The sequence below is a fragment of the Kogia breviceps genome, chromosome 9 (genome assembly GCF_026419965.1).
Source record: "Kogia breviceps isolate mKogBre1 chromosome 9, mKogBre1 haplotype 1, whole genome shotgun sequence".
NCBI lineage: Eukaryota > Metazoa > Chordata > Mammalia > Artiodactyla > Physeteridae > Kogia > Kogia breviceps.
Genome location: NC_081318.1, coordinates 91,273,301 through 91,299,730, shown reverse-complemented (window position 1 = coordinate 91,299,730; position 26,430 = coordinate 91,273,301).

The following is a 26,430-nucleotide window of genomic DNA, read 5'->3' as shown; positions in this document are numbered from 1 at the left end:
CAGGGCGTGACTTAGGGGCAGCATCACAGGCTTTGTTGGGTCAGCATTCGGGTCATAGTGAAAGACATGAGCAGGGCTTGAGTGAGTCACAGAAGCAAGGCCTCGGTTATGGAAAGCTTCAGGGCCTGAGTTAGGCAGAGCCTCCGGTATTCACTTAAGGACAGTAACAGGGCTTTCTTTGGGACAGTGTCAGGATTGTGGATAGAAGTGCGTCAGAATATCGGCTCAGGATAGTGTCTGGATTTTAGTTATGGATTGCAACAGGTCCCATGTTAGGGACAGATTCCGGGCCTTAGTGAGAGATAGTTGTCAAGACCTTAGTTACTGAGAGCATCAGGGCCTCCGTTTTGAAGCAATGTCAGGGCTTCAGATGAAAACAGCATCACGGACTGGCTTGGGGCGAGTGACACGGCCTGAGTGAGGCCCAGCGTCTGTCCGTTAGCTGGGGCCACTCTCAGGGCATGACACAGGAGCAGCATCAGTGCCTTTGTTGGATCAGCATTATGGTCTTCGTTAAAGACATGATCAGGCCTTCTCTTAGGGACAGCGTCAGGGCTTACTTAGGGACATTTTCAGGACCTTGGTAAGTGATGGGTTGGTCAATTAGCTCAGGAGAGTGTGAGGACTTTAGATATTGAGGGCAACAGGGCCCTAGTCAGGGACAGTGTGAGGCCCTGACTCAGGACGAACATCCAGGCCTTAGTTAGTGACAGTGTCACGGCGTTGGGACTCAATTCAGGTCCTGAAGTCGGCACAGCATAAGAGCTTCAGTTGGCATAAGAGGCAAGATATTAGCTAGGTACAGGGTGGGGGTAAACTCTAGGGATCGTGTCAGCAAACGACCTAGGGATAGCGTCAAGGCCTGCGTTACTGAGAACCTCAGGGGCTTATTTAGGACCAGCATCAGGGCCGGACAGAGGGCCAGCAACAAGGCCTGAGTGAGACCCAGTGTCAGGCCCCCTGGCTGGAGGCACCGTCAGGGCGTGTCCTGGGAGCAGCAGCAGGGCCTTTGTTGGGTCAGCATTCGCATCATAATGAAAGACATCAAGAGGGCCTGAGTGAGTCACAGAATCCAGGCCTCAGTCAGGGAAAGCTTCAGGGCCTGAGTTTGGCACAGCCTCAGCTCTTACTTCAGGAAAGCGACAGGGCTTTCTTTGGGACAGGGTCAGGACCCTGGTTAGAAATGTGTCAGGATATTAGCTCAGGAGAGTGTCCGGATTTTAGTTATTGATTGTAGCACGTCCCATGTTAGGGACAAGTTGCAGGCCTTAGTGAGAGATAGTGTCAGGGACTTAGTTAGGATTAGTCAGGGCCTTAGTTAGGCAGAGTATTAGGGTTTCAGTTAGGATCAGATGCAGGGCATCAGCTTGGGACAGAGTCACGTTCCGAGCCAGGGATAGTGTGAGGAAATGACGTAGGGTTGCTGTCAAGACCTTAGTTACTTAGAGAATCAGGGCCTAATTGAGGACCTGTGTCAGGGCTTCGTGTAGGGAAAGCATCAGAACCTCACTTAGGGAGAACATCTAGGCCTGAGTGAAGCCTAGCGTCAGCCCCCTAGCTGGAGACACAGTCAGGGCACGACGGAGGAGCAGCATCAGGGCCTTTGTTGGTTCGGCATTCGGGTCATAGTGAAAGACATGAGCAGGTCCCGAGTGAGTCACAGAATCCAGGCCTCCGTTAGGGAAAGCTTCAGGGCCTGAGTTAGGCAGAGCCTCCGGTATTCACTCAAGGACAGTAACAGGGCACTCTCTGGGACAGTGTCAGGATCGTGGATAGAAGTGCGTCAGAACGTGAGCTCAGGATAGTGTCTGGATTTTACTTATTGATTGCAGCAGGTCCCATGTTAGGGACAGATTCCGGGCCTTAGCGAGAGGTCGTGTCAAGGCCTTAGGTAGGATTAGTCAGGGCCTTCGTTACGGAGAGTGTTAGGGTTTCATTTAGGATAAGATGCAGGACATGAGCTTGGGACAGAGTCAGGTTCCGGGCCAGGGATAGTGTCAGGAAACGACCAAGGGAAAGGGTTAAAACCTGAGTTATTGAGAGCATCGGGGCCTTGCCTAGGACCAGAGCCAGGCCCTAAATCACGACCACTGCCAGGGCTTCATATATGGACAGCATCAGAGCCTAACTGAGGTACAGCCCAAGTGCCTAAGTGAGGCCTCTCTTTAGGATCTGAGTTAGGGAAAGTGTCAGGGCATGACTTGTGAGCAGCATAAAGGCCTCTGTGGGATCAACGTTAGGGTCTTCATTAAAGACATTATCAGGGCCTCTGTTAAGCAGAGCCTCAGGGCCTCCGTTATGGACAGCATCAAGGATTAATTTGGGCCAGTTTCAGGACCTTGGTAAGACCTGGGTCCAGGATATTAGCTCAGGATACTATCAGGACTTTAGATATGGCCGGCAGCTGGGCCTTAGTTAGCGACAGTGCCAGGGCCTGAGGTAGGACTAGCATCATGGCCTTTGTTAGGTACAGTGTCAGAGACGGAGCTAGGAGTTTTTTCAGGGTCTGAGTTCGGTGTAGTGTCAGGGCCTGAGTTAGGACAAGTCTCCAGGCCTTAGTTAGGGAGAGTTTCACAGCCTCGGGAGTAATTTCAGGGCCTTATTTAGGGACAGCATCAGGGATTTAGTTAGCATGAGAGGAGCCATTCCTGCTAGCACCTTGAAAGCCGACACACGCAAATGCAAAAGTGAACCATGCACGCTGCTGTGAAGGAATATTCCACAGCAGTTGAGTACATTTTCTTTAAGGTTAACAAGAGTTTAAAAATTATTTTTTTAAGGAAACAATATTCACGAGTTGCAAGAATTTCATCCTAAAGAAGAATCTCTTTAGCTAAACTGGACATTAGTTAAGGACAAGGTTAGGTTAAGGTCTAGGGCTAGTGTCAGTTAAAATGACCTAGGGTTGGTGTCAAGGCCTCAGTTACATAGAGAATCAGGGCCTAATTTATGACCTTTGTCAAGGTTTCTGGTAGGGACAGCGTCAGAGCCTGACATAGGGAGAGCGTCAGGGCCTGGGTGAGGCCTTGCGTCAGCCCCCTAGCTGCAGACACTGTCAGGGCGTGACTTAGGGGCAGCATCACAGGCTTTGTTGGGTCAGCATTCGGGTCATAGTGAAAGACATGAGCAGGGCTTGAGTGAGTCACAGAAGCAAGGCCTCGGTTATGGAAAGCTTCAGGGCCTGAGTTAGGCAGAGCCTCCGGTATTCACTTAAGGACAGTAACAGGGCTTTCTTTGGGACAGTGTCAGGATTGTGGATAGAAGTGCGTCAGAATATCGGCTCAGGATAGTGTCTGGATTTTAGTTATGGATTGCAACAGGTCCCATGTTAGGGACAGATTCCGGGCCTTAGTGAGAGATAGTTGTCAAGACCTTAGTTACTGAGAGCATCAGGGCCTCCGTTTTGAAGCAATGTCAGGGCTTCAGATGAAAACAGCATCACGGACTGGCTTGGGGCGAGTGACACGGCCTGAGTGAGGCCCAGCGTCTGTCCGTTAGCTGGGGCCACTCTCAGGGCATGACACAGGAGCAGCATCAGTGCCTTTGTTGGATCAGCATTATGGTCTTCGTTAAAGACATGATCAGGCCTTCTCTTAGGGACAGCGTCAGGGCTTACTTAGGGACATTTTCAGGACCTTGGTAAGTGATGGGTTGGTCAATTAGCTCAGGAGAGTGTGAGGACTTTAGATATTGAGGGCAACAGGGCCCTAGTCAGGGACAGTGTGAGGCCCTGACTCAGGACGAACATCCAGGCCTTAGTTAGTGACAGTGTCACGGCGTTGGGACTCAATTCAGGTCCTGAAGTCGGCACAGCATAAGAGCTTCAGTTGGCATAAGAGGCAAGATATTAGCTAGGTACAGGGTGGGGGTAAACTCTAGGGATCGTGTCAGCAAACGACCTAGGGATAGCGTCAAGGCCTGCGTTACTGAGAACCTCAGGGGCTTATTTAGGACCAGCATCAGGGCCGGACAGAGGGCCAGCAACAAGGCCTGAGTGAGACCCAGTGTCAGGCCCCCTGGCTGGAGGCACCGTCAGGGCGTGTCCTGGGAGCAGCAGCAGGGCCTTTGTTGGGTCAGCATTCGCATCATAATGAAAGACATCAAGAGGGCCTGAGTGAGTCACAGAATCCAGGCCTCAGTCAGGGAAAGCTTCAGGGCCTGAGTTTGGCACAGCCTCAGCTCTTACTTCAGGAAAGCGACAGGGCTTTCTTTGGGACAGGGTCAGGACCCTGGTTAGAAATGTGTCAGGATATTAGCTCAGGAGAGTGTCCGGATTTTAGTTATTGATTGTAGCACGTCCCATGTTAGGGACAAGTTGCAGGCCTTAGTGAGAGATAGTGTCAGGGACTTAGTTAGGATTAGTCAGGGCCTTAGTTAGGCAGAGTATTAGGGTTTCAGTTAGGATCAGATGCAGGGCATCAGCTTGGGACAGAGTCACGTTCCGAGCCAGGGATAGTGTGAGGAAATGACGTAGGGTTGCTGTCAAGACCTTAGTTACTTAGAGAATCAGGGCCTAATTGAGGACCTGTGTCAGGGCTTCGTGTAGGGAAAGCATCAGAACCTCACTTAGGGAGAACATCTAGGCCTGAGTGAAGCCTAGCGTCAGCCCCCTAGCTGGAGACACAGTCAGGGCACGACGGAGGAGCAGCATCAGGGCCTTTGTTGGTTCGGCATTCGGGTCATAGTGAAAGACATGAGCAGGTCCCGAGTGAGTCACAGAATCCAGGCCTCCGTTAGGGAAAGCTTCAGGGCCTGAGTTAGGCAGAGCCTCCGGTATTCACTCAAGGACAGTAACAGGGCACTCTCTGGGACAGTGTCAGGATCGTGGATAGAAGTGCGTCAGAACGTGAGCTCAGGATAGTGTCTGGATTTTACTTATTGATTGCAGCAGGTCCCATGTTAGGGACAGATTCCGGGCCTTAGCGAGAGGTCGTGTCAAGGCCTTAGGTAGGATTAGTCAGGGCCTTCGTTACGGAGAGTGTTAGGGTTTCATTTAGGATAAGATGCAGGACATGAGCTTGGGACAGAGTCAGGTTCCGGGCCAGGGATAGTGTCAGGAAACGACCAAGGGAAAGGGTTAAAACCTGAGTTATTGAGAGCATCGGGGCCTTGCCTAGGACCAGAGCCAGGCCCTAAATCACGACCACTGCCAGGGCTTCATATACGGACAGCATCAGAGCCTAACTGAGGTACAGCCCAAGTGCCTAAGTGAGGCCTCTCTTTAGGATCTGAGTTAGGGAAAGTGTCAGGGCATGACTTGTGAGCAGCATAAAGGCCTCTGTGGGATCAACGTTAGGGTCTTCATTAAAGACATTATCAGGGCCTCTGTTAAGCAGAGCCTCAGGGCCTCCTTTATGGACAGCATCAAGGATTAATTTGGGCCAGTTTCAGGACCTTGGTAAGACCTGGGTCCAGGATATTAGCTCAGGATACTATCAGGACTTTAGATATGGCCGGCAGCTGGGCCTTAGTTAGCGACAGTGCCAGGGCCTGAGGTAGGACTAGCATCATGGCCTTTGTTAGGTACAGTGTCAGAGACGGAGCTAGGAGTTTTTTCAGGGTCTGAGTTCGGTGTAGTGTCAGGGCCTGAGTTAGGACAAGTCTCCAGGCCTTAGTTAGGGAGAGTTTCACAGCCTCGGGAGTAATTTCAGGGCCTTATTTAGGGACAGCATCAGGGATTTAGTTAGCATGAGAGGAGCCATTCCTGCTAGCACCTTGAAAGCCGACACACGCAAATGCAAAAGTGAACCATGCACGCTGCTGTGAAGGAATATTCCACAGCAGTTGAGTACATTTTCTTTAAGGTTAACAAGAGTTTAAAAATTATTTTTTTAAGGAAACAATATTCACGAGTTGCAAGAATTTCATCCTAAAGAAGAATCTCTTTAGCTAAACTGGACATTAGTTAAGGACAAGGTTAGGTTAAGGTCTAGGGCTAGTGTCAGTTAAAATGACCTAGGGTTGGTGTCAAGGCCTCAGTTACATAGAGAATCAGGGCCTAATTTATGACCTTTGTCAAGGTTTCTGGTAGGGACAGCGTCAGAGCCTGACATAGGGAGAGCGTCAGGGCCTGGGTGAGGCCTTGCGTCAGCCCCCTAGCTGCAGACACTGTCAGGGCGTGACTTAGGGGCAGCATCACAGGCTTTGTTGGGTCAGCATTCGGGTCATAGTGAAAGACATGAGCAGGGCTTGAGTGAGTCACAGAAGCAAGGCCTCGGTTATGGAAAGCTTCAGGGCCTGAGTTAGGCAGAGCCTCCGGTATTCACTTAAGGACAGTAACAGGGCTTTCTTTGGGACAGTGTCAGGATTGTGGATAGAAGTGCGTCAGAATATCGGCTCAGGATAGTGTCTGGATTTTAGTTATGGATTGCAACAGGTCCCATGTTAGGGACAGATTCCGGGCCTTAGTGAGAGATAGTTGTCAAGACCTTAGTTACTGAGAGCATCAGGGCCTCCGTTTTGAAGCAATGTCAGGGCTTCAGATGAAAACAGCATCACGGACTGGCTTGGGGCGAGTGACACGGCCTGAGTGAGGCCCAGCGTCTGTCCGTTAGCTGGGGCCACTCTCAGGGCATGACACAGGAGCAGCATCAGTGCCTTTGTTGGATCAGCATTATGGTCTTCGTTAAAGACATGATCAGGCCTTCTCTTAGGGACAGCGTCAGGGCTTACTTAGGGACATTTTCAGGACCTTGGTAAGTGATGGGTTGGTCAATTAGCTCAGGAGAGTGTGAGGACTTTAGATATTGAGGGCAACAGGGCCCTAGTCAGGGACAGTGTGAGGCCCTGACTCAGGACGAACATCCAGGCCTTAGTTAGTGACAGTGTCACGGCGTTGGGACTCAATTCAGGTCCTGAAGTCGGCACAGCATAAGAGCTTCAGTTGGCATAAGAGGCAAGATATTAGCTAGGTACAGGGTGGGGGTAAACTCTAGGGATCGTGTCAGCAAACGACCTAGGGATAGCGTCAAGGCCTGCGTTACTGAGAACCTCAGGGGCTTATTTAGGACCAGCATCAGGGCCGGACAGAGGGCCAGCAACAAGGCCTGAGTGAGACCCAGTGTCAGGCCCCCTGGCTGGAGGCACCGTCAGGGCGTGTCCTGGGAGCAGCAGCAGGGCCTTTGTTGGGTCAGCATTCGCATCATAATGAAAGACATCAAGAGGGCCTGAGTGAGTCACAGAATCCAGGCCTCAGTCAGGGAAAGCTTCAGGGCCTGAGTTTGGCACAGCCTCAGCTCTTACTTCAGGAAAGCGACAGGGCTTTCTTTGGGACAGGGTCAGGACCCTGGTTAGAAATGTGTCAGGATATTAGCTCAGGAGAGTGTCCGGATTTTAGTTATTGATTGTAGCACGTCCCATGTTAGGGACAAGTTGCAGGCCTTAGTGAGAGATAGTGTCAGGGACTTAGTTAGGATTAGTCAGGGCCTTAGTTAGGCAGAGTATTAGGGTTTCAGTTAGGATCAGATGCAGGGCATCAGCTTGGGACAGAGTCACGTTCCGAGCCAGGGATAGTGTGAGGAAATGACGTAGGGTTGCTGTCAAGACCTTAGTTACTTAGAGAATCAGGGCCTAATTGAGGACCTGTGTCAGGGCTTCGTGTAGGGAAAGCATCAGAACCTCACTTAGGGAGAACATCTAGGCCTGAGTGAAGCCTAGCGTCAGCCCCCTAGCTGGAGACACAGTCAGGGCACGACGGAGGAGCAGCATCAGGGCCTTTGTTGGTTCGGCATTCGGGTCATAGTGAAAGACATGAGCAGGTCCCGAGTGAGTCACAGAATCCAGGCCTCCGTTAGGGAAAGCTTCAGGGCCTGAGTTAGGCAGAGCCTCCGGTATTCACTCAAGGACAGTAACAGGGCACTCTCTGGGACAGTGTCAGGATCGTGGATAGAAGTGCGTCAGAACGTGAGCTCAGGATAGTGTCTGGATTTTACTTATTGATTGCAGCAGGTCCCATGTTAGGGACAGATTCCGGGCCTTAGCGAGAGGTCGTGTCAAGGCCTTAGGTAGGATTAGTCAGGGCCTTCGTTACGGAGAGTGTTAGGGTTTCATTTAGGATAAGATGCAGGACATGAGCTTGGGACAGAGTCAGGTTCCGGGCCAGGGATAGTGTCAGGAAACGACCAAGGGAAAGGGTTAAAACCTGAGTTATTGAGAGCATCGGGGCCTTGCCTAGGACCAGAGCCAGGCCCTAAATCACGACCACTGCCAGGGCTTCATATACGGACAGCATCAGAGCCTAACTGAGGTACAGCCCAAGTGCCTAAGTGAGGCCTCTCTTTAGGATCTGAGTTAGGGAAAGTGTCAGGGCATGACTTGTGAGCAGCATAAAGGCCTCTGTGGGATCAACGTTAGGGTCTTCATTAAAGACATTATCAGGGCCTCTGTTAAGCAGAGCCTCAGGGCCTCCTTTATGGACAGCATCAAGGATTAATTTGGGCCAGTTTCAGGACCTTGGTTAGACCTGGGTCCAGGATATTAGCTCAGGATACTATCAGGACTTTAGATATGGCCGGCAGCTGGGCCTTAGTTAGCGACAGTGCCAGGGCCTGAGGTAGGACTAGCATCATGGCCTTTGTTAGGTACAGTGTCAGAGACGGAGCTAGGAGTTTTTTCAGGGTCTGAGTTCGGTGTAGTGTCAGGGCCTGAGTTAGGACAAGTCTCCAGGCCTTAGTTAGGGAGAGTTTCACAGCCTCGGGAGTAATTTCAGGGCCTTATTTAGGGACAGCATCAGGGATTTAGTTAGCATGAGAGGAGCCATTCCTGCTAGCACCTTGAAAGCCGACACACGCAAATGCAAAAGTGAACCATGCACGCTGCTGTGAAGGAATATTCCACAGCAGTTGAGTACATTTTCTTTAAGGTTAACAAGAGTTTAAAAATTATTTTTTTAAGGAAACAATATTCACGAGTTGCAAGAATTTCATCCTAAAGAAGAATCTCTTTAGCTAAACTGGACATTAGTTAAGGACAAGGTTAGGTTAAGGTCTAGGGCTAGTGTCAGTTAAAATGACCTAGGGTTGGTGTCAAGGCCTCAGTTACATAGAGAATCAGGGCCTAATTTATGACCTTTGTCAAGGTTTCTGGTAGGGACAGCGTCAGAGCCTGACATAGGGAGAGCGTCAGGGCCTGGGTGAGGCCTTGCGTCAGCCCCCTAGCTGCAGACACTGTCAGGGCGTGACTTAGGGGCAGCATCACAGGCTTTGTTGGGTCAGCATTCGGGTCATAGTGAAAGACATGAGCAGGGCTTGAGTGAGTCACAGAAGCAAGGCCTCGGTTATGGAAAGCTTCAGGGCCTGAGTTAGGCAGAGCCTCCGGTATTCACTTAAGGACAGTAACAGGGCTTTCTTTGGGACAGTGTCAGGATTGTGGATAGAAGTGCGTCAGAATATCGGCTCAGGATAGTGTCTGGATTTTAGTTATGGATTGCAACAGGTCCCATGTTAGGGACAGATTCCGGGCCTTAGTGAGAGATAGTTGTCAAGACCTTAGTTACTGAGAGCATCAGGGCCTCCGTTTTGAAGCAATGTCAGGGCTTCAGATGAAAACAGCATCACGGACTGGCTTGGGGCGAGTGACACGGCCTGAGTGAGGCCCAGCGTCTGTCCGTTAGCTGGGGCCACTCTCAGGGCATGACACAGGAGCAGCATCAGTGCCTTTGTTGGATCAGCATTATGGTCTTCGTTAAAGACATGATCAGGCCTTCTCTTAGGGACAGCGTCAGGGCTTACTTAGGGACATTTTCAGGACCTTGGTAAGTGATGGGTTGGTCAATTAGCTCAGGAGAGTGTGAGGACTTTAGATATTGAGGGCAACAGGGCCCTAGTCAGGGACAGTGTGAGGCCCTGACTCAGGACGAACATCCAGGCCTTAGTTAGTGACAGTGTCACGGCGTTGGGACTCAATTCAGGTCCTGAAGTCGGCACAGCATAAGAGCTTCAGTTGGCATAAGAGGCAAGATATTAGCTAGGTACAGGGTGGGGGTAAACTCTAGGGATCGTGTCAGCAAACGACCTAGGGATAGCGTCAAGGCCTGCGTTACTGAGAACCTCAGGGGCTTATTTAGGACCAGCATCAGGGCCGGACAGAGGGCCAGCAACAAGGCCTGAGTGAGACCCAGTGTCAGGCCCCCTGGCTGGAGGCACCGTCAGGGCGTGTCCTGGGAGCAGCAGCAGGGCCTTTGTTGGGTCAGCATTCGCATCATAATGAAAGACATCAAGAGGGCCTGAGTGAGTCACAGAATCCAGGCCTCAGTCAGGGAAAGCTTCAGGGCCTGAGTTTGGCACAGCCTCAGCTCTTACTTCAGGAAAGCGACAGGGCTTTCTTTGGGACAGGGTCAGGACCCTGGTTAGAAATGTGTCAGGATATTAGCTCAGGAGAGTGTCCGGATTTTAGTTATTGATTGTAGCACGTCCCATGTTAGGGACAAGTTGCAGGCCTTAGTGAGAGATAGTGTCAGGGACTTAGTTAGGATTAGTCAGGGCCTTAGTTAGGCAGAGTATTAGGGTTTCAGTTAGGATCAGATGCAGGGCATCAGCTTGGGACAGAGTCACGTTCCGAGCCAGGGATAGTGTGAGGAAATGACGTAGGGTTGCTGTCAAGACCTTAGTTACTTAGAGAATCAGGGCCTAATTGAGGACCTGTGTCAGGGCTTCGTGTAGGGAAAGCATCAGAACCTCACTTAGGGAGAACATCTAGGCCTGAGTGAAGCCTAGCGTCAGCCCCCTAGCTGGAGACACAGTCAGGGCACGACGGAGGAGCAGCATCAGGGCCTTTGTTGGTTCGGCATTCGGGTCATAGTGAAAGACATGAGCAGGTCCCGAGTGAGTCACAGAATCCAGGCCTCCGTTAGGGAAAGCTTCAGGGCCTGAGTTAGGCAGAGCCTCCGGTATTCACTCAAGGACAGTAACAGGGCACTCTCTGGGACAGTGTCAGGATCGTGGATAGAAGTGCGTCAGAACGTGAGCTCAGGATAGTGTCTGGATTTTACTTATTGATTGCAGCAGGTCCCATGTTAGGGACAGATTCCGGGCCTTAGCGAGAGGTCGTGTCAAGGCCTTAGGTAGGATTAGTCAGGGCCTTCGTTACGGAGAGTGTTAGGGTTTCATTTAGGATAAGATGCAGGACATGAGCTTGGGACAGAGTCAGGTTCCGGGCCAGGGATAGTGTCAGGAAACGACCAAGGGAAAGGGTTAAAACCTGAGTTATTGAGAGCATCGGGGCCTTGCCTAGGACCAGAGCCAGGCCCTAAATCACGACCACTGCCAGGGCTTCATATACGGACAGCATCAGAGCCTAACTGAGGTACAGCCCAAGTGCCTAAGTGAGGCCTCTCTTTAGGATCTGAGTTAGGGAAAGTGTCAGGGCATGACTTGTGAGCAGCATAAAGGCCTCTGTGGGATCAACGTTAGGGTCTTCATTAAAGACATTATCAGGGCCTCTGTTAAGCAGAGCCTCAGGGCCTCCTTTATGGACAGCATCAAGGATTAATTTGGGCCAGTTTCAGGACCTTGGTTAGACCTGGGTCCAGGATATTAGCTCAGGATACTATCAGGACTTTAGATATGGCCGGCAGCTGGGCCTTAGTTAGCGACAGTGCCAGGGCCTGAGGTAGGACTAGCATCATGGCCTTTGTTAGGTACAGTGTCAGAGACGGAGCTAGGAGTTTTTTCAGGGTCTGAGTTCGGTGTAGTGTCAGGGCCTGAGTTAGGACAAGTCTCCAGGCCTTAGTTAGGGAGAGTTTCACAGCCTCGGGAGTAATTTCAGGGCCTTATTTAGGGACAGCATCAGGGATTTAGTTAGCATGAGAGGAGCCATTCCTGCTAGCACCTTGAAAGCCGACACACGCAAATGCAAAAGTGAACCATGCACGCTGCTGTGAAGGAATATTCCACAGCAGTTGAGTACATTTTCTTTAAGGTTAACAAGAGTTTAAAAATTATTTTTTTAAGGAAACAATATTCACGAGTTGCAAGAATTTCATCCTAAAGAAGAATCTCTTTAGCTAAACTGGACATTAGTTAAGGACAAGGTTAGGTTAAGGTCTAGGGCTAGTGTCAGTTAAAATGACCTAGGGTTGGTGTCAAGGCCTCAGTTACATAGAGAATCAGGGCCTAATTTATGACCTTTGTCAAGGTTTCTGGTAGGGACAGCGTCAGAGCCTGACATAGGGAGAGCGTCAGGGCCTGGGTGAGGCCTTGCGTCAGCCCCCTAGCTGCAGACACTGTCAGGGCGTGACTTAGGGGCAGCATCACAGGCTTTGTTGGGTCAGCATTCGGGTCATAGTGAAAGACATGAGCAGGGCTTGAGTGAGTCACAGAAGCAAGGCCTCGGTTATGGAAAGCTTCAGGGCCTGAGTTAGGCAGAGCCTCCGGTATTCACTTAAGGACAGTAACAGGGCTTTCTTTGGGACAGTGTCAGGATTGTGGATAGAAGTGCGTCAGAATATCGGCTCAGGATAGTGTCTGGATTTTAGTTATGGATTGCAACAGGTCCCATGTTAGGGACAGATTCCGGGCCTTAGTGAGAGATAGTTGTCAAGACCTTAGTTACTGAGAGCATCAGGGCCTCCGTTTTGAAGCAATGTCAGGGCTTCAGATGAAAACAGCATCACGGACTGGCTTGGGGCGAGTGACACGGCCTGAGTGAGGCCCAGCGTCTGTCCGTTAGCTGGGGCCACTCTCAGGGCATGACACAGGAGCAGCATCAGTGCCTTTGTTGGATCAGCATTATGGTCTTCGTTAAAGACATGATCAGGCCTTCTCTTAGGGACAGCGTCAGGGCTTACTTAGGGACATTTTCAGGACCTTGGTAAGTGATGGGTTGGTCAATTAGCTCAGGAGAGTGTGAGGACTTTAGATATTGAGGGCAACAGGGCCCTAGTCAGGGACAGTGTGAGGCCCTGACTCAGGACGAACATCCAGGCCTTAGTTAGTGACAGTGTCACGGCGTTGGGACTCAATTCAGGTCCTGAAGTCGGCACAGCATAAGAGCTTCAGTTGGCATAAGAGGCAAGATATTAGCTAGGTACAGGGTGGGGGTAAACTCTAGGGATCGTGTCAGCAAACGACCTAGGGATAGCGTCAAGGCCTGCGTTACTGAGAACCTCAGGGGCTTATTTAGGACCAGCATCAGGGCCGGACAGAGGGCCAGCAACAAGGCCTGAGTGAGACCCAGTGTCAGGCCCCCTGGCTGGAGGCACCGTCAGGGCGTGTCCTGGGAGCAGCAGCAGGGCCTTTGTTGGGTCAGCATTCGCATCATAATGAAAGACATCAAGAGGGCCTGAGTGAGTCACAGAATCCAGGCCTCAGTCAGGGAAAGCTTCAGGGCCTGAGTTTGGCACAGCCTCAGCTCTTACTTCAGGAAAGCGACAGGGCTTTCTTTGGGACAGGGTCAGGACCCTGGTTAGAAATGTGTCAGGATATTAGCTCAGGAGAGTGTCCGGATTTTAGTTATTGATTGTAGCACGTCCCATGTTAGGGACAAGTTGCAGGCCTTAGTGAGAGATAGTGTCAGGGACTTAGTTAGGATTAGTCAGGGCCTTAGTTAGGCAGAGTATTAGGGTTTCAGTTAGGATCAGATGCAGGGCATCAGCTTGGGACAGAGTCACGTTCCGAGCCAGGGATAGTGTGAGGAAATGACGTAGGGTTGCTGTCAAGACCTTAGTTACTTAGAGAATCAGGGCCTAATTGAGGACCTGTGTCAGGGCTTCGTGTAGGGAAAGCATCAGAACCTCACTTAGGGAGAACATCTAGGCCTGAGTGAAGCCTAGCGTCAGCCCCCTAGCTGGAGACACAGTCAGGGCACGACGGAGGAGCAGCATCAGGGCCTTTGTTGGTTCGGCATTCGGGTCATAGTGAAAGACATGAGCAGGTCCCGAGTGAGTCACAGAATCCAGGCCTCCGTTAGGGAAAGCTTCAGGGCCTGAGTTAGGCAGAGCCTCCGGTATTCACTCAAGGACAGTAACAGGGCACTCTCTGGGACAGTGTCAGGATCGTGGATAGAAGTGCGTCAGAACGTGAGCTCAGGATAGTGTCTGGATTTTACTTATTGATTGCAGCAGGTCCCATGTTAGGGACAGATTCCGGGCCTTAGCGAGAGGTCGTGTCAAGGCCTTAGGTAGGATTAGTCAGGGCCTTCGTTACGGAGAGTGTTAGGGTTTCATTTAGGATAAGATGCAGGACATGAGCTTGGGACAGAGTCAGGTTCCGGGCCAGGGATAGTGTCAGGAAACGACCAAGGGAAAGGGTTAAAACCTGAGTTATTGAGAGCATCGGGGCCTTGCCTAGGACCAGAGCCAGGCCCTAAATCACGACCACTGCCAGGGCTTCATATACGGACAGCATCAGAGCCTAACTGAGGTACAGCCCAAGTGCCTAAGTGAGGCCTCTCTTTAGGATCTGAGTTAGGGAAAGTGTCAGGGCATGACTTGTGAGCAGCATAAAGGCCTCTGTGGGATCAACGTTAGGGTCTTCATTAAAGACATTATCAGGGCCTCTGTTAAGCAGAGCCTCAGGGCCTCCTTTATGGACAGCATCAAGGATTAATTTGGGCCAGTTTCAGGACCTTGGTAAGACCTGGGTCCAGGATATTAGCTCAGGATACTATCAGGACTTTAGATATGGCCGGCAGCTGGGCCTTAGTTAGCGACAGTGCCAGGGCCTGAGGTAGGACTAGCATCATGGCCTTTGTTAGGTACAGTGTCAGAGACGGAGCTAGGAGTTTTTTCAGGGTCTGAGTTCGGTGTAGTGTCAGGGCCTGAGTTAGGACAAGTCTCCAGGCCTTAGTTAGGGAGAGTTTCACAGCCTCGGGAGTAATTTCAGGGCCTTATTTAGGGACAGCATCAGGGATTTAGTTAGCATGAGAGGAGCCATTCCTGCTAGCACCTTGAAAGCCGACACACGCAAATGCAAAAGTGAACCATGCACGCTGCTGTGAAGGAATATTCCACAGCAGTTGAGTACATTTTCTTTAAGGTTAACAAGAGTTTAAAAATTATTTTTTTAAGGAAACAATATTCACGAGTTGCAAGAATTTCATCCTAAAGAAGAATCTCTTTAGCTAAACTGGACATTAGTTAAGGACAAGGTTAGGTTAAGGTCTAGGGCTAGTGTCAGTTAAAATGACCTAGGGTTGGTGTCAAGGCCTCAGTTACATAGAGAATCAGGGCCTAATTTATGACCTTTGTCAAGGTTTCTGGTAGGGACAGCGTCAGAGCCTGACATAGGGAGAGCGTCAGGGCCTGGGTGAGGCCTTGCGTCAGCCCCCTAGCTGCAGACACTGTCAGGGCGTGACTTAGGGGCAGCATCACAGGCTTTGTTGGGTCAGCATTCGGGTCATAGTGAAAGACATGAGCAGGGCTTGAGTGAGTCACAGAAGCAAGGCCTCGGTTATGGAAAGCTTCAGGGCCTGAGTTAGGCAGAGCCTCCGGTATTCACTTAAGGACAGTAACAGGGCTTTCTTTGGGACAGTGTCAGGATTGTGGATAGAAGTGCGTCAGAATATCGGCTCAGGATAGTGTCTGGATTTTAGTTATGGATTGCAACAGGTCCCATGTTAGGGACAGATTCCGGGCCTTAGTGAGAGATAGTTGTCAAGACCTTAGTTACTGAGAGCATCAGGGCCTCCGTTTTGAAGCAATGTCAGGGCTTCAGATGAAAACAGCATCACGGACTGGCTTGGGGCGAGTGACACGGCCTGAGTGAGGCCCAGCGTCTGTCCGTTAGCTGGGGCCACTCTCAGGGCATGACACAGGAGCAGCATCAGTGCCTTTGTTGGATCAGCATTATGGTCTTCGTTAAAGACATGATCAGGCCTTCTCTTAGGGACAGCGTCAGGGCTTACTTAGGGACATTTTCAGGACCTTGGTAAGTGATGGGTTGGTCAATTAGCTCAGGAGAGTGTGAGGACTTTAGATATTGAGGGCAACAGGGCCCTAGTCAGGGACAGTGTGAGGCCCTGACTCAGGACGAACATCCAGGCCTTAGTTAGTGACAGTGTCACGGCGTTGGGACTCAATTCAGGTCCTGAAGTCGGCACAGCATAAGAGCTTCAGTTGGCATAAGAGGCAAGATATTAGCTAGGTACAGGGTGGGGGTAAACTCTAGGGATCGTGTCAGCAAACGACCTAGGGATAGCGTCAAGGCCTGCGTTACTGAGAACCTCAGGGGCTTATTTAGGACCAGCATCAGGGCCGGACAGAGGGCCAGCAACAAGGCCTGAGTGAGACCCAGTGTCAGGCCCCCTGGCTGGAGGCACCGTCAGGGCGTGTCCTGGGAGCAGCAGCAGGGCCTTTGTTGGGTCAGCATTCGCATCATAATGAAAGACATCAAGAGGGCCTGAGTGAGTCACAGAATCCAGGCCTCAGTCAGGGAAAGCTTCAGGGCCTGAGTTTGGCACAGCCTCAGCTCTTACTTCAGGAAAGCGACAGGGCTTTCTTTGGGACAGGGTCAGGACCCTGGTTAGAAATGTGTCAGGATATTAGCTCAGGAGAGTGTCCGGATTTTAGTTATTGATTGTAGCACGTCCCATGTTAGGGACAAGTTGCAGGCCTTAGTGAGAGATAGTGTCAGGGACTTAGTTAGGATTAGTCAGGGCCTTAGTTAGGCAGAGTATTAGGGTTTCAGTTAGGATCAGATGCAGGGCATCAGCTTGGGACAGAGTCACGTTCCGAGCCAGGGATAGTGTGAGGAAATGACGTAGGGTTGCTGTCAAGACCTTAGTTACTTAGAGAATCAGGGCCTAATTGAGGACCTGTGTCAGGGCTTCGTGTAGGGAAAGCATCAGAACCTCACTTAGGGAGAACATCTAGGCCTGAGTGAAGCCTAGCGTCAGCCCCCTAGCTGGAGACACAGTCAGGGCACGACGGAGGAGCAGCATCAGGGCCTTTGTTGGTTCGGCATTCGGGTCATAGTGAAAGACATGAGCAGGTCCCGAGTGAGTCACAGAATCCAGGCCTCCGTTAGGGAAAGCTTCAGGGCCTGAGTTAGGCAGAGCCTCCGGTATTCACTCAAGGACAGTAACAGGGCACTCTCTGGGACAGTGTCAGGATCGTGGATAGAAGTGCGTCAGAACGTGAGCTCAGGATAGTGTCTGGATTTTACTTATTGATTGCAGCAGGTCCCATGTTAGGGACAGATTCCGGGCCTTAGCGAGAGGTCGTGTCAAGGCCTTAGGTAGGATTAGTCAGGGCCTTCGTTACGGAGAGTGTTAGGGTTTCATTTAGGATAAGATGCAGGACATGAGCTTGGGACAGAGTCAGGTTCCGGGCCAGGGATAGTGTCAGGAAACGACCAAGGGAAAGGGTTAAAACCTGAGTTATTGAGAGCATCGGGGCCTTGCCTAGGACCAGAGCCAGGCCCTAAATCACGACCACTGCCAGGGCTTCATATACGGACAGCATCAGAGCCTAACTGAGGTACAGCCCAAGTGCCTAAGTGAGGCCTCTCTTTAGGATCTGAGTTAGGGAAAGTGTCAGGGCATGACTTGTGAGCAGCATAAAGGCCTCTGTGGGATCAACGTTAGGGTCTTCATTAAAGACATTATCAGGGCCTCTGTTAAGCAGAGCCTCAGGGCCTCCTTTATGGACAGCATCAAGGATTAATTTGGGCCAGTTTCAGGACCTTGGTAAGACCTGGGTCCAGGATATTAGCTCAGGATACTATCAGGACTTTAGATATGGCCGGCAGCTGGGCCTTAGTTAGCGACAGTGCCAGGGCCTGAGGTAGGACTAGCATCATGGCCTTTGTTAGGTACAGTGTCAGAGACGGAGCTAGGAGTTTTTTCAGGGTCTGAGTTCGGTGTAGTGTCAGGGCCTGAGTTAGGACAAGTCTCCAGGCCTTAGTTAGGGAGAGTTTCACAGCCTCGGGAGTAATTTCAGGGCCTTATTTAGGGACAGCATCAGGGATTTAGTTAGCATGAGAGGAGCCATTCCTGCTAGCACCTTGAAAGCCGACACACGCAAATGCAAAAGTGAACCATGCACGCTGCTGTGAAGGAATATTCCACAGCAGTTGAGTACATTTTCTTTAAGGTTAACAAGAGTTTAAAAATTATTTTTTTAAGGAAACAATATTCACGAGTTGCAAGAATTTCATCCTAAAGAAGAATCTCTTTAGCTAAACTGGACATTAGTTAAGGACAAGGTTAGGTTAAGGTCTAGGGCTAGTGTCAGTTAAAATGACCTAGGGTTGGTGTCAAGGCCTCAGTTACATAGAGAATCAGGGCCTAATTTATGACCTTTGTCAAGGTTTCTGGTAGGGACAGCGTCAGAGCCTGACATAGGGAGAGCGTCAGGGCCTGGGTGAGGCCTTGCGTCAGCCCCCTAGCTGCAGACACTGTCAGGGCGTGACTTAGGGGCAGCATCACAGGCTTTGTTGGGTCAGCATTCGGGTCATAGTGAAAGACATGAGCAGGGCTTGAGTGAGTCACAGAAGCAAGGCCTCGGTTATGGAAAGCTTCAGGGCCTGAGTTAGGCAGAGCCTCCGGTATTCACTTAAGGACAGTAACAGGGCTTTCTTTGGGACAGTGTCAGGATTGTGGATAGAAGTGCGTCAGAATATCGGCTCAGGATAGTGTCTGGATTTTAGTTATGGATTGCAACAGGTCCCATGTTAGGGACAGATTCCGGGCCTTAGTGAGAGATAGTTGTCAAGACCTTAGTTACTGAGAGCATCAGGGCCTCCGTTTTGAAGCAATGTCAGGGCTTCAGATGAAAACAGCATCACGGACTGGCTTGGGGCGAGTGACACGGCCTGAGTGAGGCCCAGCGTCTGTCCGTTAGCTGGGGCCACTCTCAGGGCATGACACAGGAGCAGCATCAGTGCCTTTGTTGGATCAGCATTATGGTCTTCGTTAAAGACATGATCAGGCCTTCTCTTAGGGACAGCGTCAGGGCTTACTTAGGGACATTTTCAGGACCTTGGTAAGTGATGGGTTGGTCAATTAGCTCAGGAGAGTGTGAGGACTTTAGATATTGAGGGCAACAGGGCCCTAGTCAGGGACAGTGTGAGGCCCTGACTCAGGACGAACATCCAGGCCTTAGTTAGTGACAGTGTCACGGCGTTGGGACTCAATTCAGGTCCTGAAGTCGGCACAGCATAAGAGCTTCAGTTGGCATAAGAGGCAAGATATTAGCTAGGTACAGGGTGGGGGTAAACTCTAGGGATCGTGTCAGCAAACGACCTAGGGATAGCGTCAAGGCCTGCGTTACTGAGAACCTCAGGGGCTTATTTAGGACCAGCATCAGGGCCGGACAGAGGGCCAGCAACAAGGCCTGAGTGAGACCCAGTGTCAGGCCCCCTGGCTGGAGGCACCGTCAGGGCGTGTCCTGGGAGCAGCAGCAGGGCCTTTGTTGGGTCAGCATTCGCATCATAATGAAAGACATCAAGAGGGCCTGAGTGAGTCACAGAATCCAGGCCTCAGTCAGGGAAAGCTTCAGGGCCTGAGTTTGGCACAGCCTCAGCTCTTACTTCAGGAAAGCGACAGGGCTTTCTTTGGGACAGGGTCAGGACCCTGGTTAGAAATGTGTCAGGATATTAGCTCAGGAGAGTGTCCGGATTTTAGTTATTGATTGTAGCACGTCCCATGTTAGGGACAAGTTGCAGGCCTTAGTGAGAGATAGTGTCAGGGACTTAGTTAGGATTAGTCAGGGCCTTAGTTAGGCAGAGTATTAGGGTTTCAGTTAGGATCAGATGCAGGGCATCAGCTTGGGACAGAGTCACGTTCCGAGCCAGGGATAGTGTGAGGAAATGACGTAGGGTTGCTGTCAAGACCTTAGTTACTTAGAGAATCAGGGCCTAATTGAGGACCTGTGTCAGGGCTTCGTGTAGGGAAAGCATCAGAACCTCACTTAGGGAGAACATCTAGGCCTGAGTGAAGCCTAGCGTCAGCCCCCTAGCTGGAGACACAGTCAGGGCACGACGGAGGAGCAGCATCAGGGCCTTTGTTGGTTCGGCATTCGGGTCATAGTGAAAGACATGAGCAGGTCCCGAGTGAGTCACAGAATCCAGGCCTCCGTTAGGGAAAGCTTCAGGGCCTGAGTTAGGCAGAGCCTCCGGTATTCACTTAAGGACAGTAACAGGGCTTTCTTTGGGACAGTGTCAGGATTGTGGATAGAAGTGCGTCAGAATGTCGGCTCAGGATAGTGTCTGGATTTTAGTTATGGATTGCAACAGGTCCCATGTTAGGGACAGATTCCGGGCCTTAGTGAGAGATAGTTGTCAAGACCTTAGTTACTGAGAGCATCAGGGCCTCCGTTTTGAAGCAATGTCAGGGCTTCAGATGAAAACAGCATCACGGACTGGCTTGGGGCGAGTGACACGGCCTGAGTGAGGCCCAGCGTCTGTCCGTTAGCTGGGGCCACTCTCAGGGCATGACACAGGAGCAGCATCAGTGCCTTTGTTGGATCAGCATTATGGTCTTCGTTAAAGACATGATCAGGCCTTCTCTTAGGGACAGCGTCAGGGCTTACTTAGGGACATTTTCAGGACCTTGGTAAGTGATGGGTTGGTCAATTAGCTCAGGAGAGTGTGAGGACTTTAGATATTGAGGGCAACAGGGCCCTAGTCAGGGACAGTGTGAGGCCCTGACTCAGGACGAACATCCAGGCCTTAGTTAGTGACAGTGTCACGGCGTTGGGACTCAATTCAGGTCCTGAAGTCGGCACAGCATAAGAGCTTCAGTTGGCATAAGAGGCAAGATATTAGCTAGGTACAGGGTGGGGGTAAACTCTAGGGATCGTGTCAGCAAACGACCTAGGGATAGCGTCAAGGCCTGAGTTACTGAGAACCTCAGGGGCTTATTTAGGACCAGCATCAGGGCCGGACAGAGGGCCAGCAACAAGGCCTGAGTGAGACCCAGTGTCAGGCCCCCTGGCTGGAGGCACCGTCAGGGCGTGTCCTGGGAGCAGCAGCAGGGCCTTTGTTGGGTCAGCATTCGCATCATAATGAAAGACATCAAGAGGGCCTGAGTGAGTCACAGAATCCAGGCCTCAGTCAGGGAAAGCTTCAGGGCCTGAGTTTGGCACAGCCTCAGCTCTTACTTCAGGAAAGCGACAGGGCTTTCTTTGGGACAGGGTCAGGACCCTGGTTAGAAATGTGTCAGGATATTAGCTCAGGAGAGTGTCCGGATTTTAGTTATTGATTGTAGCACGTCCCATGTTAGGGACAAGTTGCAGGCCTTAGTGAGAGATAGTGTCAGGGACTTAGTTAGGATTAGTCAGGGCCTTAGTTAGGCAGAGTATTAGGGTTTCAGTTAGGATCAGATGCAGGGCATCAGCTTGGGACAGAGTCACGTTCCGAGCCAGGGATAGTGTGAGGAAATGACGTAGGGTTGCTGTCAAGACCTTAGTTACTTAGAGAATCAGGGCCTAATTGAGGACCTGTGTCAGGGCTTCGTGTAGGGAAAGCATCAGAACCTCACTTAGGGAGAACATCTAGGCCTGAGTGAAGCCTAGCGTCAGCCCCCTAGCTGGAGACACAGTCAGGGCACGACGGAGGAGCAGCATCAGGGCCTTTGTTGGTTCGGCATTCGGGTCATAGTGAAAGACATGAGCAGGTCCCGAGTGAGTCACAGAATCCAGGCCTCCGTTAGGGAAAGCTTCAGGGCCTGAGTTAGGCAGAGCCTCCGGTATTCACTCAAGGACAGTAACAGGGCACTCTCTGGGACAGTGTCAGGATCGTGGATAGAAGTGCGTCAGAACGTGAGCTCAGGATAGTGTCTGGATTTTACTTATTGATTGCAGCAGGTCCCATGTTAGGGACAGATTCCGGGCCTTAGCGAGAGGTCGTGTCAAGGCCTTAGGTAGGATTAGTCAGGGCCTTCGTTACGGAGAGTGTTAGGGTTTCATTTAGGATAAGATGCAGGACATGAGCTTGGGACAGAGTCAGGTTCCGGGCCAGGGATAGTGTCAGGAAACGACCAAGGGAAAGGGTTAAAACCTGAGTTATTGAGAGCATCGGGGCCTTGCCTAGGACCAGAGCCAGGCCCTAAATCACGACCACTGCCAGGGCTTCATATACGGACAGCATCAGAGCCTAACTGAGGTACAGCCCAAGTGCCTAAGTGAGGCCTCTCTTTAGGATCTGAGTTAGGGAAAGTGTCAGGGCATGACTTGTGAGCAGCATAAAGGCCTCTGTGGGATCAACGTTAGGGTCTTCATTAAAGACATTATCAGGGCCTCTGTTAAGCAGAGCCTCAGGGCCTCCGTTATGGACAGCATCAAGGATTAATTTGGGCCAGTTTCAGGACCTTGGTAAGACCTGGGTCCAGGATATTAGCTCAGGATACTATCAGGACTTTAGATATGGCCGGCAGCTGGGCCTTAGTTAGCGACAGTGCCAGGGCCTGAGGTAGGACTAGCATCATGGCCTTTGTTAGGTACAGTGTCAGAGACGGAGCTAGGAGTTTTTTCAGGGTCTGAGTTCGGTGTAGTGTCAGGGCCTGAGTTAGGACAAGTCTCCAGGCCTTAGTTAGGGAGAGTTTCACAGCCTCGGGAGTAATTTCAGGGCCTTATTTAGGGACAGCATCAGGGATTTAGTTAGCATGAGAGGAGCCATTCCTGCTAGCACCTTGAAAGCCGACACACGCAAATGCAAAAGTGAACCATGCACGCTGCTGTGAAGGAATATTCCACAGCAGTTGAGTACATTTTCTTTAAGGTTAACAAGAGTTTAAAAATTATTTTTTTAAGGAAACAATATTCACGAGTTGCAAGAATTTCATCCTAAAGAAGAATCTCTTTAGCTAAACTGGACATTAGTTAAGGACAAGGTTAGGTTAAGGTCTAGGGCTAGTGTCAGTTAAAATGACCTAGGGTTGGTGTCAAGGCCTCAGTTACATAGAGAATCAGGGCCTAATTTATGACCTTTGTCAAGGTTTCTGGTAGGGACAGCGTCAGAGCCTGACATAGGGAGAGCGTCAGGGCCTGGGTGAGGCCTTGCGTCAGCCCCCTAGCTGCAGACACTGTCAGGGCGTGACTTAGGGGCAGCATCACAGGCTTTGTTGGGTCAGCATTCGGGTCATAGTGAAAGACATGAGCAGGGCTTGAGTGAGTCACAGAAGCAAGGCCTCGGTTATGGAAAGCTTCAGGGCCTGAGTTAGGCAGAGCCTCCGGTATTCACTTAAGGACAGTAACAGGGCTTTCTTTGGGACAGTGTCAGGATTGTGGATAGAAGTGCGTCAGAATGTCGGCTCAGGATAGTGTCTGGATTTTAGTTATGGATTGCAACAGGTCCCATGTTAGGGACAGATTCCGGGCCTTAGTGAGAGATAGTTGTCAAGACCTTAGTTACTGAGAGCATCAGGGCCTCCGTTTTGAAGCAATGTCAGGGCTTCAGATGAAAACAGCATCACGGACTGGCTTGGGGCGAGTGACACGGCCTGAGTGAGGCCCAGCGTCTGTCCGTTAGCTGGGGCCACTCTCAGGGCATGACACAGGAGCAGCATCAGTGCCTTTGTTGGATCAGCATTATGGTCTTCGTTAAAGACATGATCAGGCCTTCTCTTAGGGACAGCGTCAGGGCTTACTTAGGGACATTTTCAGGACCTTGGTAAGTGATGGGTTGGTCAATTAGCTCAGGAGAGTGTGAGGACTTTAGATATTGAGGGCAACAGGGCCCTAGTCAGGGACAGTGTGAGGCCCTGACTCAGGACGAACATCCAGGCCTTAGTTAGTGACAGTGTCACGGCGTTGGGACTCAATTCAGGTCCTGAAGTCGGCACAGCATAAGAGCTTCAGTTGGCATAAGAGGCAAGATATTAGCTAGGTACAGGGTGGGGGTAAACTCTAGGGATCGTGTCAGCAAACGACCTAGGGATAGCGTCAAGGCCTGCGTTACTGAGAACCTCAGGGGCTTATTTAGGACCAGCATCAGGGCCGGACAGAGGGCCAGCAACAAGGCCTGAGTGAGACCCAGTGTCAGGCCCCCTGGCTGGAGGCACCGTCAGGGCGTGTCCTGGGAGCAGCAGCAGGGCCTTTGTTGGGTCAGCATTCGCATCATAATGAAAGACATCAAGAGGGCCTGAGTGAGTCACAGAATCCAGGCCTCAGTCAGGGAAAGCTTCAGGGCCTGAGTTTGGCACAGCCTCAGCTCTTACTTCAGGAAAGCGACAGGGCTTTCTTTGGGACAGGGTCAGGACCCTGGTTAGAAATGTGTCAGGATATTAGCTCAGGAGAGTGTCCGGATTTTAGTTATTGATTGTAGCACGTCCCATGTTAGGGACAAGTTGCAGGCCTTAGTGAGAGATAGTGTCAGGGACTTAGTTAGGATTAGTCAGGGCCTTAGTTAGGCAGAGTATTAGGGTTTCAGTTAGGATCAGATGCAGGGCATCAGCTTGGGACAGAGTCACGTTCCGAGCCAGGGATAGTGTGAGGAAATGACGTAGGGTTGCTGTCAAGACCTTAGTTACTTAGAGAATCAGGGCCTAATTGAGGACCTGTGTCAGGGCTTCGTGTAGGGAAAGCATCAGAACCTCACTTAGGGAGAACATCTAGGCCTGAGTGAAGCCTAGCGTCAGCCCCCTAGCTGGAGACACAGTCAGGGCACGACGGAGGAGCAGCATCAGGGCCTTTGTTGGTTCGGCATTCGGGTCATAGTGAAAGACATGAGCAGGTCCCGAGTGAGTCACAGAATCCAGGCCTCCGTTAGGGAAAGCTTCAGGGCCTGAGTTAGGCAGAGCCTCCGGTATTCACTCAAGGACAGTAACAGGGCACTCTCTGGGACAGTGTCAGGATCGTGGATAGAAGTGCGTCAGAACGTGAGCTCAGGATAGTGTCTGGATTTTACTTATTGATTGCAGCAGGTCCCATGTTAGGGACAGATTCCGGGCCTTAGCGAGAGGTCGTGTCAAGGCCTTAGGTAGGATTAGTCAGGGCCTTCGTTACGGAGAGTGTTAGGGTTTCATTTAGGATAAGATGCAGGACATGAGCTTGGGACAGAGTCAGGTTCCGGGCCAGGGATAGTGTCAGGAAACGACCAAGGGAAAGGGTTAAAACCTGAGTTATTGAGAGCATCGGGGCCTTGCCTAGGACCAGAGCCAGGCCCTAAATCACGACCACTGCCAGGGCTTCATATACGGACAGCATCAGAGCCTAACTGAGGTACAGCCCAAGTGCCTAAGTGAGGCCTCTCTTTAGGATCTGAGTTAGGGAAAGTGTCAGGGCATGACTTGTGAGCAGCATAAAGGCCTCTGTGGGATCAACGTTAGGGTCTTCATTAAAGACATTATCAGGGCCTCTGTTAAGCAGAGCCTCAGGGCCTCCTTTATGGACAGCATCAAGGATTAATTTGGGCCAGTTTCAGGACCTTGGTTAGACCTGGGTCCAGGATATTAGCTCAGGATACTATCAGGACTTTAGATATGGCCGGCAGCTGGGCCTTAGTTAGCGACAGTGCCAGGGCCTGAGGTAGGACTAGCATCATGGCCTTTGTTAGGTACAGTGTCAGAGACGGAGCTAGGAGTTTTTTCAGGGTCTGAGTTCGGTGTAGTGTCAGGGCCTGAGTTAGGACAAGTCTCCAGGCCTTAGTTAGGGAGAGTTTCACAGCCTCGGGAGTAATTTCAGGGCCTTATTTAGGGACAGCATCAGGGATTTAGTTAGCATGAGAGGAGCCATTCCTGCTAGCACCTTGAAAGCCGACACACGCAAATGCAAAAGTGAACCATGCACGCTGCTGTGAAGGAATATTCCACAGCAGTTGAGTACATTTTCTTTAAGGTTAACAAGAGTTTAAAAATTATTTTTTTAAGGAAACAATATTCACGAGTTGCAAGAATTTCATCCTAAAGAAGAATCTCTTTAGCTAAACTGGACATTAGTTAAGGACAAGGTTAGGTTAAGGTCTAGGGCTAGTGTCAGTTAAAATGACCTAGGGTTGGTGTCAAGGCCTCAGTTACATAGAGAATCAGGGCCTAATTTATGACCTTTGTCAAGGTTTCTGGTAGGGACAGCGTCAGAGCCTGACATAGGGAGAGCGTCAGGGCCTGGGTGAGGCCTTGCGTCAGCCCCCTAGCTGCAGACACTGTCAGGGCGTGACTTAGGGGCAGCATCACAGGCTTTGTTGGGTCAGCATTCGGGTCATAGTGAAAGACATGAGCAGGGCTTGAGTGAGTCACAGAAGCAAGGCCTCGGTTATGGAAAGCTTCAGGGCCTGAGTTAGGCAGAGCCTCCGGTATTCACTTAAGGACAGTAACAGGGCTTTCTTTGGGACAGTGTCAGGATTGTGGATAGAAGTGCGTCAGAATATCGGCTCAGGATAGTGTCTGGATTTTAGTTATGGATTGCAACAGGTCCCATGTTAGGGACAGATTCCGGGCCTTAGTGAGAGATAGTTGTCAAGACCTTAGTTACTGAGAGCATCAGGGCCTCCGTTTTGAAGCAATGTCAGGGCTTCAGATGAAAACAGCATCACGGACTGGCTTGGGGCGAGTGACACG